This window comes from Ictidomys tridecemlineatus, chromosome 5 (genome assembly GCF_052094955.1).
Source record: "Ictidomys tridecemlineatus isolate mIctTri1 chromosome 5, mIctTri1.hap1, whole genome shotgun sequence".
Lineage (NCBI taxonomy): Eukaryota > Metazoa > Chordata > Mammalia > Rodentia > Sciuridae > Ictidomys > Ictidomys tridecemlineatus.
Window position 1 is genome coordinate 34081754 of NC_135481.1, and position 21553 is coordinate 34103306.

At 33.1% G+C, this 21553-nt stretch overlaps 1 long non-coding RNA gene across 2 annotated transcripts in view; it reads left to right on the plus strand.

The window, feature by feature from the left end:
* LOC144377749 (uncharacterized) overlaps window positions 1-21553 on the plus strand; it is a 194688-nt gene that overhangs the window by 51920 nt on the left and 121215 nt on the right. For both annotated transcript variants that reach the window (XR_013438794.1, XR_013438793.1), the window contains exon 2: window positions 623-677. This is a non-coding gene — a long non-coding RNA (uncharacterized LOC144377749). The remainder of the gene's footprint in view (window positions 1-622; window positions 678-21553) is intronic.

Consider the following 21553-nt stretch of genomic DNA (forward strand, 5'->3'; position numbering starts at 1 on the left):
AAAATAATATTAGCATATTCTCACAATTTTTTATGACCTGATTTGAAAATACACTAGGGAATCACATTAATAATATGGGATGCTCCTGGTATTTGTCCATTCATCTATGAATGCATTCTTGCATTGCCCCTTTTCTTTAAAAAGTATTGAATGTTAAAATGTTCAATATTACCATATATTATGTAAGCCATTGAGGAAAAAAAGGGTAACCATTTTATTTTTATTTTCATGAAATGCATAGACTGATGAAGAGCCTGGCACATAAACAAACTCTTATAAATGCTTCAACTTCATGCTATATTTGGGGTGATCATGTAACTTGGTTTGCACAGGAGAACATTAGAGTCCCTAAGTAACTATTAATTAAATATTTTCTGAACTTAATAAAAGACTAAATTTTAATAATCAAGTATCTTATTTATCTATAATAGCTAAAATAGTATTAAAGATAGAAGAAGATGGACTATGATTTTTGAAAATGTATTACGTTTATGTTCTGTAATTTTTTCTTTGTTTAGTTCTCTGTACTAACTGCTGCTCCCTTTGCTACATCTTAGAACTGGCTGATTCAGTAATTTCTTATTAACCAACTGCCTCTGACTTCATTTTCTCTTCCCCAAAGGTCTGGGATTCATCAAAGTCAGGATTTAATCACACAGACTCAGGCCAGACGGACGGTGAGAACACGTTCCATTTGTTACTTGGCTCTGCCAATGCACATAAATCTATCCTGACTTAAGACTGCTTTGTGTCAGAGGTAAACATCCATAAAGGAGTCTCCAAGCACTCCAGTGGGATCTGGGCCGAGATCACCAGATGCATCTGCTGGTGGGTACTTTGGTTCCCATCCAGACCCGTGGTCCAGCATAAAATTCTGAAAATCCAGTTCTATTTTCATGGAAATTTTAATATAATCAACTATAATACTTTTTCTTTATTCATTTTCATTTTTAATGGTAGCAACTCAGAAGATAAAATATTGATAATTTTATAATCCTTTAATAAACTCAGAACATATTGAATTCCAGATGTTCTTGAGGTGTAGAAGCTGAATATAGAACTGTAAACCAGAATTCTTCTTGAACTCTATCAGTAGAGTGAGCAAATAGGGGCATGAGGATAATTTTTGGGTTATAAGTCTCTCTATAATATATTTAAAACATTTACATTTATTCTTTATTAATTGGATTATGGATTGATCTTATTCACTTTTTAATTTTTATTTGTTTAAATCATGTGTATTTAATTTTTTGAATGGGTAGTATATACACATGGTATAAAATACAAACATTATAAAAGGTATTTAGAAACCATTCTTTAGTCTCCCTCTGACCTTAGCCTAATAGTTCTCTTATTTGCAACCAATTTTCTGTCCCTTAACTTTTTTAATGAAACTATTTTATGCATATGCAATTAAATAGTACATACATTGTAATATGAGTTACTCCACTTTTAATAAATGAGGCATTCTTCCTCATGTAAAATGTCTTGTAGATTATTCCATATTATCACAAAAAGATCTGATTCTCCTCTAAGGTCAAACAGAATATACATCTTTCTACTAGTCCATCCTCTACTGATAAAAATTTAGATCATCTCCAAGTCTTACATACATGGACTCAATGTATAACCTAAAGCATATATGATTTTATGATTGTTTGAATAGATATTAAGGGTGTCTTCTAGTGACATGCTCAATGCAGGACATGTTTCATGAACTACCATGGTACTTGGTGGTTTTTAAGAGCAGTATATGAGTGTGCTTCTTTCACCTTACATTCTCTAGTGCTGTAAGATATCAACCATTTTCAACTTTATAAGTCTAACTAGTAAAACATAATATTGTAAATTAGTTTAATTTTCTCTTATTCTGAGAAAGACCAAATGTATTTTTAAAGTTTATGAATCTTTGGATCTTCCTCTGGTTGTTCTCTTGTGTTCTCCTTTGTTGTAGAGCTTTACCTTACCTTACTTATCTATAGAATTTCTATGACTTTTATAAAATGAGCTCTTTTTGATTAGATTTGAAAATTGTTTTTTCTAGTTTGTCATTGCTCCTATGACTTTGCTTATGCAAAATATCTCCAAATTATCAAACTTTTCTTGGATTGCTTCTGGATTTGAATAGAATTGTAGTTAGGAAGTTCTTTCCCACTTTGAGGTTATGTAGTAATTTGCTCATGGTTTCTTGAAATACCACTATGCATCTGTTTGTTTGTTCATTCACTTATTCATATGTAAATGCACATTCATTTGGAACTTAATTTGAAGAAAACTAACATTTTCCAATGTGTTTTACTTGACATAGTTTGTTAACTAATCCACCTTTCCCTTTTAATTTAGATGTCTATGTATACTATATCATATCCTAAATTTTGTTCTGTATTTGATTCTATTTTTACATTTCCCCATTCTTTTCATTGCTTTATCTTTATTTTATATGAAAAAACTCCTTAGTTCAATTGCTTTACACATATATGTTTTAATATCTGCTAGACTTAGTTACTTCTCCATATTCTTCCCATTTCTTATATTCTCTGATTATGCTTATTTTTTAAATTTCCTATAGACCAAGACCCTATATGCATTAGTTTGTATAAGCTGTTGGTATTTTAATTGTGATCATGTTAAATTTAAATATTATCTTATGTAAAATTACTTTTACAATGTTGACTCTTCCCAGTAAAATAAAACCTTGAATGATCCCCATTAATCTCACTTTGAGTCAAGAGAATTTTCAAGTCTTATTCATGTCACACTTACATAACTCTTGGTACATTTAATCCTATACATTTCAACAACAACAAAAAAACATTTTGCTATTGGAAATGGACATTCATTATATCTTCTAAACCTTGCTGTTTTAAATATGAATGTTTCAGATTTCTATGCATCAAGTTGATATCCATTTACCTTGTAAAATTTTTCTCTGATCGATTTTGTAGTTTTATTTCTTTCTATTTTTTTATGAGACATTACTGTCTGAAAATAGTTGTAATTTCACATTCTTCTTCTTTCCCTGCTTTAAAACTGTAATGGCAATACCAACAAAACAATGCTGAATAACAGTAGTGACAACAGGCATCTCCCCTTATATCATAATATCATCCTATTTCACATGATAAGATCATCCTTATCTATTTTGATGTTTAAAAATAAAGGATAATGAATATTATCAGTCTGTCTAATGATCTGTGGAAAGCACTGTTTTTCCTCTTTGAACTGTTAAAATGTTTAATTTTATATGTAGATTTATTTTTAAATTTAAAAAATTTTTAAACATCTTTCATTTCTAGGGAAAAAAAATCTTGCTTTGCCTAGTTGTGCTCATTTTAAAGTGATGCTGGTTTCTGTGTTAACATTTTACTTCAGGTTTTTTCATCCATTATCATAGTGAAATTAGCTACATTATTTTTGTTCTGTATTTACAATAGTTGATGCTGTTGTTGTTGTTAGGGTTAAGCTGTTTAATTTATTTCACACAAAGAATTCAGAAATGGTCCCTTTCTGAGCTTCATAAAACTTTAAACAGTCTTAACTGCCTGGTGTTGAGAGATGCTAGAGATCTCTTGCCACTCTCTTACCATGAAGATTTTTGGAAGAAGCTCTCTGACAATTTTTTGTTTTTTATAATTGTTACTTTTGATTTTCTATTTTTTTAAAGTAAATTTTGACAAATCTAGACTAGAATAGATAACTTTGCTGATAAATTCAATCAAAGATTTAAGAATAAAAAATATCAGCAATATGCCAACTCAGAAAATGATGATATGACTACTTCCCAACCAATTTAATATGGAGATATAACTTATTGTGTTAGTCAGTTTTTGCTTTGCTGTGATGAAAAGAACTGACAAGAACAATTTTAGAGGAGGAAAATTTGTTTGGTGCTCACATTTTCAGAGTTCTCAGTCTATAGATAGCTAACTATATTTCTCTGGACCCAAGGTAAGGCTGCACATCTTGACAGAAGAGTATGGAGGAATAAAGCAGCTCAGGACCTGGAACCAGGTGTAAGAGCTTTGCTCACCAGGAAAAAAATATAAACATTAAAGGCACACCCCCAGTGACCTACCCCCTTAAGGTCTTAAGCTACCTTTCTATAGTTAGCATTCATTTAATCCATATCTGGGAATTAATCCACAAATTATATTATACCTCTCATCACCCAATTATTTCTCCTCCTAATACTTATGGTTATGTCATTTTGATCATGCATCTCCTTAATGTGTTTTTTAAAAAATGTCAAAATGAGAAAAAAATTAAAGCCTTTTGTTGATTTATTTCCTTTGCACTATGATGTATTTAACTCCTATAATTTTTGCTTTTTGATTATTGATGCTATGCTATTTAATATTCATATCTGCTGTATTTTCATTATAGAGTTGACCCCTACAGGATTAAAAGTCCCCATTATTCATTTTTTGCCTTTTAGGTGAATTTATCTTCATCTTAATAAAAAGGCCATGACCACTTTTCTGTTTTGTTTGCTTTCATTTTACTGACCTTTCTTTGCAAATCCTGTTATTTACTTTTCCAACTCACTTTGCTTTAGATTGTGTCTTATAAATAGAGTATTATTATTTATAAGCAAATATGAATGACTTCTTTTAATAAGTGAATATAAGCCATTTGCATTCATTGATATGGTGTGTATGTTGGAGTTATCTCAAATTATCATATGATCTGCTTTCTGGTTTAATAGCATGTAAAGTTATTTGATGTAGGTTGTTCTTTGCTTTTTGATGTTGATTTCTTTGGGTACATTTATTTTTTTGCCATAGTGTTTACTTTTATTTCTAAACCATCATGATTCCTTGAGCAATCTTTCTTCAGACAGTATTATGTTAATTTTCTATCACAACACGTTGTCCCTCCTGAAACATTTTCCATTTTTCTGTCCCATTTTTTTGATCTAGAAGTCTGACACTTTTTTGCCATATGAATAAATTACCATAATCTCCGTTGTGGTTGGGCTCAGTGGATGTTAGATCTAGCAAGAAGAGAACGAGAACATTGAGTGAGAAGAGCCAGGTTTGTCCTCTAACAAGAACTATCACTATACTTATTAGAACCAATTACAGTGACTCTACAGACCTAGATTCTAGGAAGGCTGCTCCCCTCATTCTTTCTGATGTAGGGATAGGAACCCTTGCTCCTGTTCTTCTCCTTGTGATTTCCTCCTTTGGAAAAAAGCCTACCTCATACTTCCTTAGTTTTGGTATGTTGTCTCTTTCTGCTGGGACTCTGATATGCCTATTATAAGCAATGACAAAAGTAGCATAATTTTTTCTATTCTTTTCCTTATTTAGCTACAATATCAGATTTTACTTGATTGTGATTTTTCTTAATGTCCACATCATACTATTAAATATAATTGCAGCTCTATTCTTTAAGTAGTGAATTCTAACTTAGGAAGTCTGATTTCTTGGTATTAAAAATGAAGAATTTTGCACCCTTAAACTGCTCTTCATCTTTTTACTGTCTTCCCCTACTCCCAATATTTGTCAGTTATATGTCTCTACAGAGGCAGGACATATGTTTGCATCTTGTTTTAATAAACTAATCATCATATTTGTTTTAGCTTGCCATTCTATTAAATGAACTCAATGCTTACTGCCAGATGTTTTACTCTAGTTTTATAATTCTCTTTTGCTTGGCTGGAGTTCCACCTCTAGTATATTTCTTAAATACTGCTTAGAAGGATTGCCAGATAAAATAAAAGATGCTAGTTAAATTTTGAACTTCAGAAAAACAAGAAATTTTTCAGTATAAGTGTGTCCTAACTATTGCATGGGGCATTTTTATTTGCTAAATCTGGCAACCTTATGTTTGGCATATGGGAAGTACTCTATAAGTGTCAGCTATTTGTATAATTTGGAGTCCATGAAAATGATAAGCTTATGTTTTGATGGTGATTATTTACATTCAGCTTTTCCTGGAACACAGGATGCACTTTCAGTATGTTATTCAGATTTATTTTAAGTATTATCTTCGTGAATTACATTCTTGCTGTTCAGTAGGTTCAAGATGGTTGCAAACTTTGCCACTCCTTACCAAAATTGAGTGGTGGGGATTATTATCCCTCTCTTTGAAACTGGGTCAGCTCTCTGTTTGTTTTAGAGCAACAGAATGGGATGAGAATGTAGCTGTGCCAATTTCTGAGGCTCAGCTCACGGCAACTCCCACTTTCACCTTTCTTGGAACAGTATCCCTTTGAAATCAGCCATCTTGGGCTGATGGTCAAAATACCCTAGGAAGAAGCCCAAGTCGATTTTTCTTAAAGCCATGGTGAAATTTGACCACAATTTTCATCTTCTATGTTTTCTTTGTTTCTAATTTTGTAGATTTATCAGTTTCTATTTTTGATGAATCGTTTAAGTAACAGGAGAGCATTGTTTTTCCCTTACCTTCTCTTTCCTAGGTATTTTTTCAAAGGAAGTGTGGCTTGCCAAAATGTCCTTTATTTTCCAGGGTTTTGTGTGTGACATCACATGGCCTTTCCTTCTTGCCACCTAATGACATAGATAGTTCTGAGGTATTTCTTAATGGTGTAGATTCCTTCTCTTCTAAAGTCAATGAGGCAGACTCCTTAATGAAAACAGAGTGAATCTATCTGACATTTATTCAATTCTATTGCCTGCCCTTCTAAAAATCTAGGCTCATCCAGAAAATTTTCAGATCCCAGTACACTTGCACTATTTCTTCTCTTACAAAGCAAGATCTCTAGGTGCATGATTTTGTGCCTTTTATCTCTGAGAAAACAGCTTGCTGGTTTGACTGTCATCAGAAGCTTCCTCATTTGCTGCTTCCCTTATTCCCTGGAAAAGGTCCCACTCAGTCTTTTTTGCTTGTGATACTTTCTCTCTATTATTTTTTTATATTTATTTTTTAGTTGTAGTTGGACACAATACATTTATTTTATTTTATGTGGTGGTGAGGAGTGAACCCATGACCTTGCGTGCGCTAGGTGAGCACTCTATCACTAAGCCACAACCCCAGACCTCTCTATTATTTTATGAGTTTTTTTTTCCTTCTCCAATCAGGGTCCTTGTTACATAGTTAATGGAGTAAGTAATTTTAAAGAATACCTTTTATTGCTTATAATTAATTCCTAGAAGATGGCCAAATTATTATTATTATCTTCCAGTAGGAATCTCTCTAGAAACTTTTAAAGTTGTTATGTGTTCATATTTATTTTTATTGAGTGAAAAATCAAATATAAAATTAGGCCTAAAGTGCAATACAGATGAGCAATTAAAATATAGTAATAAAGTGAACAACTATCAATCATCAACATAAGAAAGACATGAAAGAAAACCACTAGTATGTAAGAAGTTTCCTGTGGCCCTTCCCTCTCCCTCATTGATTTTTTTTCCATATGTTTACCACATTATGTTCCAAGACATTTAAAACTTTGTTTATTTCACTTTGTATAAAATAATATTATAGGACACACTTCTTTGTGACTTTATTTATTTATTGCCTTATTATACTATAGGGAAACATCCAGGATTACGATGCTTCTGTCAATGATTCTCTTTTATTGCTGAATTGTTTATTATTATGTGAGTGTACAACAATTTACCATTTACCTATCTTATTTTGGAAGAGCTTTTGGGTGGTTTCCAGTGTTAGCTAGTCTGAACATTCTTTGGATGGGAACATTCTTTTACCTGTCTTCTGTAGCATATAGGCATACTTTTTGAAGAAAAATCATAAGTATTGAATTGTTAAATCAATATTCAGTTTATTGTCATATTTTCTAAGAATTTCCAAATTATTTTCTAAGTAGAAAACAGTACGGTATATTATTATTGACAACATATGAAAGTTCATATTGCTGGATGTTATCATCAGGCCACATGCTCACCTAGGTTTGTTATTGCCAATATTTTGGGAATTATTATGATTTTAGTTTATATTTACAGAATGTCCAAAGATATTACACAGCATTTTTATTTTTTTGCCATTCACATCTTGACTTTTTAAGAGTGCATTTTGTACAGTTCTTTCCTTTTGATCCTTTTCTTTCCTGTAAACTTTTCCTTTTGTGTTAGTCTTGTATAGGATTCCCAGCATTCTTCTTACTAATCCCTCATTAATTACATGGTTTCTAAAAATTTTCTACTGACATGTGAGTTATTTCTTTATACTCACTATGATGTACTTTGGTGGAAAACATCTTTAATTTCAATATAACTGAATTTTAGCACACTTTTCATTTTATAATCCTTTCAAAGAAATCATTTTCTACCCTACAGCCTTAAAGATGTAGTGATTTACAAAAAGCTTTATAGTTTCTCTGCCCATGATTATTTCAGCTGCCAGTTGTTGATCTTATTTGTATGGCTTGAGGTAGCAATTTAATTATTTTTTATCCTGCAAGTATAACCAATTTTCCTATCAAGAAGTTTGCAATTTCCAATTATTTGTCAACAATTCTTTTTTATATCAAATAATGCTTCTTTGATTAATTTGTCTATCATGAAATAATAACATTAACACTGGCTTACAAGTTGCAGTGACATTATGACCCATATCATTTTCTCTTTAGATATATCTTGCCCATAAGTGTCCCCTGTCAACATAAATTTTAAAATTCCATTTAAGTTTCATTTTATAATATTATCCATATTATAAGTCAATTTAAGAAAACTTGATAAATATTTGATAATGTTTTTATCTTTTAACATGTAATATGACTCCATGTATTTCTCTCTCCTTTAATATTTTCCAAAATTTTTCTGATTAATTGTAATACATTTGATTGTCTTTTCTGTGTTCATTTTTAAACTTTCTTTCTTTCCCTCTTTATTTTTTATAGATTACAGCGGAATGCGTTACAATTCTTATTACACTTATAGAGCACAATTTTTCTTATCTCTGCTTATATACAGTATATTCACACCAATTTGTGTCTTCATACCTTTTCTTTAGATAGTAATGATCATTACATTCCACCATCATTAATAACCCCATGCCCCCTCCCTTACACTCCAACCCCTCTGCCCTATCTAGAGTTTATCCATTCCTCTCATGCTCCCACTCCCTATCCCACTATGAATCAGCCTCCTTATATTAAAGAAAACATTTGGCATTTAGATTTGGGGGATTGGCTAACTTCACTTAGAAATATCTTCTCTAACACCATCCATTTAGCTGCAAATGCCATGATTTTATTCTCTTTTATTGCTGAGTAATATTCCATTGTGTATATATACCACATTTTTTAATCCATTCTTCTATTGAAGGACATCTAGGTTGGTTCCACAGTTTAGCTATTATGAATTGTGCTGCTATAACATTTATGTGGCTGTGTCCCTGTAGTATGCTGTTTTTTTTAAGTCCTTTGGGCATAAACCTAGGAGTTGGATAGCTCTGACAAATGGTGGTTCCATTCCAAGTTTTCCAAGGAATCTCCATACTGCTTTCCAGATGGGCTACGCCAATTTGCAGTCCCACAAGTAATGTATGAGTGTGCCTTTTTCCCCACTCCTCGCCAACACTTATTGTTGTTTGTCTTCTTAATAGCTGCCATTCTGATGGGAGTGAGATGAAATCTTAGAGTGGTTTTGATTTGCATTTCTCTAATTGTTAGTGATGAGAATATTTTTTTCATGTATTTGTTGATTGATTATATATCATTTTCTAAGAAGTGTCTGTTCAGTTCCTTGGCCCATTTATTGACTGGGTTGTTTGGGGTTTTTTTTTTTTTTTTTGGTGTTTAGCTTTTTAAGTTCTTTATATACCCTAGAGATTAGTGCTCTATCTGATGTATGAGGAGTAAAGATTTGCTCCCAAAATGTAGGCTCTCTATTCACCTCACAGACTGTTTCTTTTGCTGAGAGGAAACTTTTTAGTTTGAGTCCATCCCATTTATTGATTCTTGATTTTAATTATTGGCCAAAGAAGTCTTATTATTTTAAATTTTAAGTTTTTCTTTTTTTTTCACTAACTAAGCACACTTTTATAGAGACTCAGATAAAGAAACAGAACATTACTAGCACTCTAATGGATTTACTACTTTTCTCTCTCATTTAGTAATTTAAGTCTGTTGACTTCTAACAGCATATTTAATTTGCCTATTCAGCTTTTTATTTAATTAAATAATACATTGTATGCTCTTATGTTTTCTGGCTGCTTTTGATCAATGTAATATATATACTAATCATTTATATTGCTGCATGTGGTTTGTGATCAATTCTTTTCAGTACTATGATATTTTATTGCATGAATAGGCTATAATTAATTTATTATGCTATGTTTGACATTTGAATATTTTAAAACTTGGGTCTACTACTAAAAATACTGCTATTAACATTCTAGTCCACGGTTTTTATAAACAGTTCTATAAATTTCTGTTCTACCTGTTTATCTTGATGCAGAGTCCTAGGGTATGCATATTAGTATATTTACTATGTATCTTAAACTATCAAAGTGATTGTCTAGTCAGTATTTGGGAAATGATTCTGTAATTTAGAGAATTGGTCAAAGCTAAAACTACAAATTTGAAATATGAATATATCAGCCATGTTTGAATCCAAAGAACTCAATGCAACCTTAGTGTGTGATTATAGACAGAGTAAATAAAAAGACCAAAAATTATTCTAATTGCTACTATGAATGTGTATTGTTCCAGCTCAAGAAAAGCTGAAAAGAGCAGACAGTGAGGTATGGGCAAAACCAAAATATTTAGTTTTGGAAGCCAAGTATAGACACAGTCTCAAGGAAGAAAGGATTGCTAAATAAAGTAGCAAATGATTTGGATAGAAGATTTGAAGACTGAAAAATAACCCTTGATCTGATAAGATAGAGTCATAAGTATTACAAGAATTGTCTCAATGAAGTAGTAGTAAAGAAAGGCTTCCTTTATAAAATAGTAATTAAGTGGAGTGAACAGGTGTATATGTTCCATCTGAAGTCCTTTTTAAATAAAAGGGAATAGAAAGAGGCTCAACTGGAAAGAGACCTGGCATGAAAAAATTATAGATATTTAATTTGGTTTGAATTTTATTTAATAAAATGACACTTATATGGATAAATGTTGGTGATCCCAAAGATAGAGGGGTCACTGAAGGAACAAAAACCTAAATCAGCAATAGAGAATGAGAGAATGGGAGAATGGTATCCAGAGCATAAAGAGAGAAGCTGACATTCATTAAAACAATCAGTGATTTATATCTTAAAGTAGAAAGAGTGTGTGGGCACAAGTACAAGAGGGGGTGTCAGAAATGTGGTTGGGAAACAGATTCTCTAGTTTTGGTTGATTTTATATTTCCTATAATATAAGTGAAGCCATCAGCCTAGAGCAAGGGAAAGTGACAGAATATTATATATTTAAATATTGTATATTGTATACTTGTATATTGTATATTGTAAAGGAACTGAAGGAATTCATCACCATAAAGGCAAACTTTGGTGGAAAGAAGGGATTTTTTTTTAAAACATGGGGTACTGTTGAACAACAAAGGGCCTTGGGTATCCAGAGGTGAGACTGAAAAGATGAAAGTAGTTGTGGAAATGGAAAAAAATGCATGACTAAGATTGGTGTGTCAACTATGTTAAGCACTTCAGCTATCTTGACTTTACAAATAGTAAATAGTTGCTCTGGAAAAAGTCTAGCATTTTGGCAAGCTTGTAGTGTGCTCTGTGACCATTCCTCCAAAGTACATGGATGAGTAGGTTTCTAACATTTTAATTGGGGTCATTGGTTTGTATATATTTATTAGCTGCTCTCACTTTCTATTATTGCTTTATGGAGAAAACGCCTACTTAGCTCAGAGAGTTAAGTAGGATTTACATAAGGAACCAATGCAAATCTAAATAAAACAAGAAACAGTAATTAGAACTAAGACCTAATCAACTATTAGTAGTGATCAAGGGCAGTCAAGGTGCACCTTAAAAGCAGTGTTCAAAATGCAATGAATTAGTCCAGTTAGAAGAAATAAGAATGACAGATTCAGCCTATCTAATCCTCAAAGAAAGAGAGTCAAGGTCATGAAAAGCAAAAAGAGATCTACAGAGCAGGGAAATTTAGAATTCAGAGTTATTAGTATAGGACTAATAATTTAAAGATGAGCTTGGGAATTCCCTGTGTTGTCTTACAATTTGATTAAACATTATAAGAGACAGAGTCAATAGAAAAGAGAATGACCATAATGTTGGGAGAAGAGGTTAGTAGGACATTATGCCATAATTGCATGAGAGGTTAAGATGATGGTCTTGAACAAAATATGACTTTCTGATGGATTTGTTTGTGCTGAAAGGTATTTTTAAAAACTGATTAAGTTTGCAACATCCAAGAATTTTGAGATTTTTACATAAAAATCTGGATTATTATTTCCTCCTCCTCCTCCTCTCCTTCTCCTTCTCTTTCTCTTTCTCCATCTCCTTCTCCTTCTTCGTGCTACTGGGGATTGAACCCAGGGTCTTGTGCATGAAAGGCAAGCAAGCTACCAACTGAGCTATAACACCAGCCAAAAATCTGGATTTCAAATATCTTAAGAAATGAAGAAATGCTGGAATATTATACTCAAATTTCTGCATGAAAATAACTAATTGAGGCTAAGTGGCTCCTGTCATACCAAGATGGTGGGCCATGTGTCTCTAGTTTTCCATAGTTCCCACACAAATAGTTCCTTTTGTGTTCAGAATCTGCTTGTCTTTGGTCCCTATTTTATATAAACATATGGAAGCAGAGAAAGACTTATCATTGCTAGGGAGGGAAAAGACACTGAGTTTTAGATAAATGCTTCTGAACTAGCTATGTCTTATCTGAGGGTGGAAAAAGAGGTGATATCTCACTGTCTCATATGTTTCCTATGAAGCTCAGTATACATATGAAGGAAATAAACTGTAACTATGACCTTGGATCAAGGTGTGGACATTAAAGTAACAATCTTGCTCATTACAGTCTGTTTTGAAATCCAGGTGGTTGGAGAGAAGGGTATAGAAAAGTGAAAGAGATACACAAAGATACACAAATCTATTATCATAGGACATAAAAATGATAGGCATACAGTAATGCAACCAATTCTTAAAGATATTATATTAGTAGAGCTGCTTTGCACTGGTCATTAACAAGCTTTATTACTTGAATGCTATTCTTCTCTTCAGTTAGTAAAGCCAGTGATTTTTGTCAGTTCTATCTCAACCTCTTAAAATCTCATAGGATGGAACCAACATTAGGCATGCAAATGCAAATCATCTTCTCTTCCAGTACAACCTCAATAAGTAAACAAGAGATAAAACACAATTGTTAACTCTAAGTATACTTAGGATGATTTTTAAAGGTCTATGTCTCCCACCATTGCATCCAGTGCCAAGTAGCAGTACATTAGCTTATAACTGGAAATCCTTTTTGCATAACTATTCATATCTATGAAATATTGGTGGTTACTGGCTCCACTGGACCAATGGCCCTGAGCTCTTCTATTATTTGTTGCTATGTGACTTGCTCAGCATATTTAGTCTCTGGGAGTTCTCAGTCTCCTTATCTACAAATGAGTGCTAATATTTTCTCCAGATAGCAAATAAAACTGCTATTAAAATTCAAGATTATAATAATGCACATAAAAACTCTTTAAATAACATAAAATACTCTATAAGTGAGATTGATAACTTGTGCTTGAATTTTGGTATTACAATAAACTAATACGTGTGTAAAATAATGAGAAATACATTCCAAGTAGGGTTTTGTTTAAAGGTATGATAGATAACATGCAGCAAAATGTTCAGATCTTCAGGGTAAGTAGGATGAGCTTTAAAAGTTTTATACAATCCTTTAACCAACACCCCAGTCAAGATGCAGAGCATTTCTATCATGCTGTAATATTTGTTGTGACTCAGGAATCCAATTTCTGTTACATACTCAAGAGAAATTAAACATCTATCAATAGAAAGCATTCACTCAATATTCATAATAATCAAAACACTAGAACAAAGAAAAGTCTAATAATAGGAGATTATATAACAAATCATGGCATATTCCCATAATATTATTCAGTAATAAAAAGAAACTAAACATTCATGTATGAAACAATATGAATGAATTTCTTAACCCTCAAATAGGCCAAACACAAAAAAACTTATTCCATATGAGTTAATCTTTTTTTTTTTTTTTTGGTACCTGGGATGGAACTCATGGGTGCTTAATCACTGAGTCACATATCCAGCACTTTTTATATTTTATTTAAAGATAGGGTCTCACTGAGTTGTGTAGGGCTTTGCTAGACTGCTGAGACTGGCTTTAAACTTGTGATCCTTCTGCCTCGACCTCCTTAGCTGCTGGAATTATAGGCATTATAGGCATGTTCCAATGGGCCCAGTCTTGAAGTCTTGTTAATAATACAACAAGTCTTGAGTCAGTCTTGAAGTCAAAGAGTCAATTAATGATGATACCCAATCCTCTATAGCAATGAAATTAATATGTGAAAATAAATGTTCTGAATTACAGAAATGGGAGGTGTTTGAACATACCAGTTCTCCTTCTTTTAGCTTCTAATCCTAAAAATATTCCTGTTTCAAACTATATTGCATTTTGTGATTTTTGTTATATTTTTTTTCTGGTGAAAATTATTAAAATGTTTAAGATTACCAGATACGTCAAAAATTAAGTGTTAAATATTAAATGCTTCTTGCAAGCAAAACACAAATCAATCTCTTGGAAAAATGAATAATTTCAACCCAGATCTTCCTGTATTTTTGAAGTTTAAACAATATATAATAAAAATTTATTATTGAGTGAATTACATGAATACTACATGAATTTTGAATAAAAATAATTTTAAACTGGTTTTCACTATACAATATTCATCAGAAATACATCAACAATGGTCTCTTAGGAATGGCTTCAATATATGTACATTTCATAGTAATATAGTACAGAGTTTTTCAGAATTTTCTTGATATACTCTCTGTGATTTCTGGATAATTTTATGGACTCTGATGAAATGGTTATACATGGAAAAAATCACCACTGTGTATTGTTTACTTGATACATTAAGGACATTTCTCTATCTCCTACATTCCATGGTTTACTCACAATTCATGAAGAGTCACTGACAAAGAGGCTGGAATTGATAGGGCATTATTAACAACGTTACAAGAAAAGTAAAAAGTTATTGTACCTACTTTACATTTTAAAAATAGTTGCAATTGCATTTGTGCAACTTTATTGTTAGCTTAAGTAGTTAATGATGCTGTACACCTCACACACAACCAAATTGCTCCTTGGTTATAATTTGGTAAAGTGACTGAGCCCTGTCTTATTCTACACAGATGGCAGAACCTTCCTATTTGAAGGCATACAAAGAATTAATTTAGAAATCTCAAGGAAACTTGCTATGTTGTGCTGCTGCATCTTAAGTCACAAACTTCTTCTTTCTCTGTCCCCTATGCTAGTTTCTAGTTTTTATCTTTCTGGTGTATTTGTTTTCTCTTGCTAGGGTTTGCAGAGATCAAATAAATGGTGATGATTGTAGCTGGAATCATCACTCTCTTACACTACAGAGACTTCAAAAATAGGAGAAATCTTACACTGATGTAAAAGGTTTGCTTTGCTATAGCACTTGAATGCCCTCAAAGAGCTTAAAAAAATAGATCAAACATTTCTAATTATCTTTAAGTATGCAGAATTGGTTCTCGTAGGAACTATTTTTTTTATTGACCTTTCTTAAAGAATCTTTTTATGAAGTCTGTCCTTATAATACCTTCAATCATTTTAGACATGTTTATCTGGCTCTCCTCCAGAGCCAAGCTTTCTTTAGAGGGAGTGTAAATCTGATTGTAAAACTATATCTTCAAATAAACCAAAGTAGCATATTTCTTCCGAGTTTGTCTTCAGTTGCTCAATACTCTTCTTGTAATGGTCCAGTATTTTGAATCCAATAATGTATGAACAATATCAAGCATGATCCTCTTCTTTTATTTTGAAATCTCCTCCTCCATTTAAAATCTATTCTTCTGATATTTTATTAATTACTTAGAGCTTCATTATCTCATAGATTCTTTAATTTTGATATTGATAATTGTATGTCAATTTTCTCTCATTCAATATGCTCTCTGATATCACCACTTGGTGTATTCATTTCAAATTCAATGCCTAGAGCATTCATTTTTCATTTATGAATTAAACAAGTATTGATCAAATATATTGTGGCTTATATTTATGTATCTTTTGTTTTTATAAGATTTACATCATTGTCATAAAAGTTAAACTTGCATCTTATATTAATTTCATCATTTTTAATCAAGTTCACCCAAAAGTTTACCTTATATCACAGTACATCAGAAAAATGATAGCATTTAGCATATTGGGAGTAATCTAAAAAGGCTGTGTTCAGTAAAGGTCTTAGGGCTTCAGCCACTCTAAGAGCTGGTCACTATTCTACATGTGGAAATAGAGCAGTGAACTGCTTAGGTGTCAGAGTTTTTAGCCCCCTGTTCCCTCCTGACCTGCGGGAGAGATTGGGGTAGCATGCTCTGACCAGGACAAGAACCAAGAAGGGTAAAGGTACTGCCAGGGAGAACAGTCAAAGCAGGATCTCCTTTAATGAGAAAACACACACAGCTAATGTAATGTACAGGAGCCAATCAGGATAAAGGTCAGCAGGGTGGGGAGAATTTACATCTACACCCAACCTTCAGGCAGTAATGGGAGACATGAGCTGTCCTTGAGGGCAGACGGGTTCTGAACCTATCCTAAAGGTGGTCCCATTCTTCATCACAACCCATGGCAATTGCTAGGTACTCTCTTAGCCACATGCGGCCCCAGGACTGGGAAGCAGGTAGCAGCCAGCAAGTTAAGTTTCCTCTTTTCTGATGCAACATGCCCCACGTTACATCATGCTCTACACTTAAGCAAAGATCTTGTCTGTTAGTTTTACAGTATGGAGGAAGATAATGGTCAGTGAACATGTACCTGATATGCCTGTAGTCTGTACCTAGAGAAAAAAGGACAGAAAAAAATGATATCACAGGGAGATAAGCCAGTGCCAGTTTAGGTAGGGTCACCTGGGAAGGTTCTCTATAAAAAGATTTTTGAAAAGACTAAAATCTGAAGTAAGTGTGGAAATGGGCTTTTCTGATATGCGTGAGAGAGTATTCCAATTTAAATAGTACAAGAGTTTAGAGATAGCAGGGAATTTTTAGAAATGGAGAGAAGTCCAATGTGGCTGAAGTAGGATGGATGGAGGGAAAATGGGAAGGGTTGCAGTTAGAGAATGAACCAAGCACAAGATCCTGTGGCACCTTCTGAACCGCAGTGAGAAATTAGCTTTGGCTTCTATTGGAAGGAGTAGAGGAGACAAAGGAAAAATCTATGAGATCAGTTAGGAAGTTTAAATAGGAGAGCATGGTGACAGGGCCCAGGGGATCTAGGGCTATGGTAGTGGAGGTGGTATGACAGGGACAGATTCTGCATGTATTTGAGGGCTGAACTAATGGAACTTGAGCATGGTTAGATGTTTGTACTTTTATATATGAGAAAACAGGTGTTTATAGAAATTAAAAAAACCAGACTCACAGTAATAAAATAAAAGTATAACAATGAGAATTTTGATAACCAAAATGAGTTTGAATATTGTCACCATAAATATTTGAAGAGATAATGTTTAACCAGACTTAAATATTACAGGTTAAACACTTGTGTATTGATAAAGCTATCGCATGGTATTCCATAAATATGAACAAATTTATGTATCAGTTAAAAGCCAAAATAAGTAAAAATATGAATTACTCTTCCCAAAGTAAACAGAAAAGTTATAGAAACCTCTATTTAAAAACAACAACAGCCAAGTAGAATATGATAATATTATAGTTCTTTCTTGTATAGAGTATTCAATTATACTTTAAAACTTGGATAAATAATGTGTCTTTTATATGTATACAATAGTACATAGAACTTAATATTTCAAAAGTTGAGTGTCTGACCCAAGATTTTCAAGCATAAGTAGTACTAAAAGCATGAAGAGGAGCAGAATTACAGAGGGTGATCAACCAGCACATCTCACCTCTATTCCCTCAGTATCCACTCATCCTTGATTCATGTATCAATTACCTTATTACAGTGGATGATATCCATTTAATCTTAATTTCATCTAAAACAACAAAAAAATGTTAGTTGTCATCTGTACACTATAGGAAAAAAACACATAAATTGTTACCTGAATAAATCAAAGGCATCTTACTCATTCTATTTTGCTCATAATACCTGCCAGCATATCACCTGACTGGTACATATTATCTATCTGGTGACATAGCATGTCATTCCTGTAGGATCTGCATTCTTAGTGTTTTGTTGGGTTGCTGAAGTTCCTGTTTGGTTATGCCTAATAGACAAACAAATCCTGTGAATTCCCTGAATCCAAACAGTGCCCCTTATGTCCACTATCCAGCACCAATACAATTGCCCCCTGGAAATCATGACCAATCACTCTGTCCAGAAAAGTGACCCTTTTCAAGAATGTTTATTTACCATTATATAAGACCTAAAATGGAAACTGTAGCAGCCTCCGAATCACTTGAACTATGGTGGCATTTGATATTAGAAATGTTTCTCCCTTAGGCTTCAGATGTCTAAATCCACTGAGTTCAAGTTCATATGGATATAAAATAAAGATTATTGAACTTGGTTAGTAGGACAGAAAAAAAACAGTCCTCCTTTCTTTTGGCATGTGGGCCCATATGAAGAAGATAAAAGTGTACTTTGGCTCCAGTTTTAAAATATATACTGTATCCTGTAAATTAGCAACCCAAATTCGCAGGGCTATCTGTCAGCTGGTGCCCTAGTGAGCTTTCCACAGTATCTTCCCTTGTTCTGTCAAACCAAACATTCTGAGTAATGGGACATGCTTTAAGACTAATGAATTCCATGGGCCTGAGTCCATTGCTTCTTTCCTTTACATAAAACCCATCCTTTAACTAATCAATCTTTAGCCCAAAAGTCAAAGCATACCCAGATTTCACTCAACATTTGTATATACAACTTCTGAAATTAAATGTGCTGTGCTTTTGGTCCTAAGAAGTGATTTTACCATTTTAATTAACAGTGTGCATGGCCTGTGAAAACAGTAATGGCATGTAACAACAACAAATTTGTCCTCAGTCTATCTCTTTACATCTTAAATAATTTGGCCGGAGCACATTAACACTAAAGCAGGGAGCTTTAGGTCAATTGCTTTAAAATCCTTAGTTATTAAGTAACCAAAGGAGATTTTTTTTTCTTTTGAAAAGAAAGATTAAGGAGGAAAATTGGATCATACATTTAATTCACTACGGGAATTGAAGCTGAGAGTGCTCTGAACCACCCTCAGTCTCAAGGCATCTTAGAAGCTGAATTCTCCCATCTTTGCTTTTCTCTCTTCAACTCTGGGGAAACCTTGGAGTTAGTAATGCACATTTGGGCTACAAAAAAAAAAAAAAAAACACAAACAAACAAAAACAAGAAAACCCAATTAACAATCACCTCCTGTCACTGTTTGAATGATCTTGAAAGGATTTCTTATTATTTTCTTTGTTGATAAGTAGGACTACAAAAAGTGAGAATATTTACCCCCAAATGAGTTACAGTGTCTTGCCACAGTGATCAATCATATGGAGAAATGGCAGTGAAAAACAGAGAAGATTAACCCGTACCATGCTGGGGTCATGCATGAATTGGTAGTAATTCTATCACACTTAACCTCAATACATGCCAAGTTGAAGAACTATAGAAATTAGTTATATTTCCTAATATAATCTGTGTCAGAAGAACACAGATGCCATGTGTAAAAATCCCAATTTTAAGGTCTGCAGATTAAATATAGAATACCAGTCAAATTTTAATTTCAGATCAAGAGTGTATATATATATCTCCAAATTACTTTTTGAGACATTCTTGTAAACAATTCTCTGCAATTCATATTTAACTGGGTCTCCTATATTTTTATTTGCAAAACCTCAGTAGTATGTCCTTCTCTCCTAGATTTGTTTGAAGGAAAATTTATTTTGTGTTCTACCAAGTCACTGAGACTTTATTATTCTGATCTTCTGATCAAGGTACTGATTCAAAGAACTATATAATGACTAGAAGAGGGTACATTCAATTGGAGTAGAAATAATGTAGGATCCTCTATGAAAAACAAAACAGATCTGGGCAGTGGGAATTGGAATAAGAAGAGATGGAGTGGGGTGGAGGTAGGTTGCATTGGAGGGCTGAAGCTCTGGTAGAGATGAAAGCAAGTTTGGAGAGTAGGTACCACATTATGAGACAGATTTAGAATAAAGTTGGGCAAAGATGATTTTTAGAATGTTTGGTTCTTTGTTATAAAACACAATTTCTCTTTTGGTGTTTCATCAATAGATTTCAGAAAACATTACTTCTGTAGGTTTTTTGGGGGGGATGTTGGATGTGAGATGTTTGACTTTTTTCCCTTAAGTTTTGACATCTAGCAGAAGTGACCAGTTGATGGTCTAGTTTAATTTAGGTTTCAGCAAAGTACTGTGCACACTGATCATTTTTAGAGCATTAGAACTCTTGTCAAAGGCAAAAAATGTTTTCATGTAGCTTTCAATGAAGTTGAAAACAGCAGTTAAGTATTAAGTAATGGTTTGGAATGGTGTGTGATGCTAAAAAATAAATAAAAGTCTTTCTAAACATGAGCCATAAAACAGACAAGTGTCAATTTCTACATGTAGGAAGTCATTTCAGTGAAAGATCTTTGTTGGGGGTGTGTTATGTCTAATTCTTACAGACTAACTTGTCAGTTCAATAGTTATGCTTCAGGGATTCCCATTAAGTTCTTGAGTTACAGGCCCATGTCTGACTGCCCCTAATTATAACTGCAAAATGAGCTGTAGCTAACAATGTCATTTCGTTCCCCATTAGCATTTATAGCATTGCAGCAGAGTTTTGAATTCCTGCTTTTGTGAGGACACTGGAAGTTTCAAAGCAGATTATAAGTTAAGAAATGACCAATAGTGGGACTTCTTTTCAGGGTGACCGGATAAATCAGCTTATCTTTGTGAATTAAATAAAACTATGAATAACACATTGAGGAAAAGTTTAAAAATAGAGAGGACAAAGAATCAGGAAAAATATTGTAAACAGTCATGTACCAATTATCCACAATTTTCGAGAAAGGTTAACATTGCTACTTACGTATTTTTGATAAAATATTTAAATAAATAAAGGTTGAATACCACCTATCTCTTCAGGGACCATTAATGTTAAGATTTTGGTATAAGGTTTTTAAATCTATATTTGGGTTCATATATAACGGAGCAAATTAGACAAGCATGAATTGTGGGTTTAGTCATGTAGCAATTCCATATGTCTCTCTTTTGCCTTTGACTAATGCTCTGGAACTTTATTCTTCCCAAGTAGTAAGAAAATTTCTGGAGTTTATGACATTTTTGGAAGCCTTTGGTTGAAAAAAAAAATGTAGTTATTTAGGAGACAAAGGCCAGAATAGTCAACACTCCAAACTCAGTTAAATGCTGAAAGTTCTCTCCACTCTTAGATTGGTCCAGGTGCATAAGAAAAGTCTCAAGTTGAAGCAGGATGAGGTGT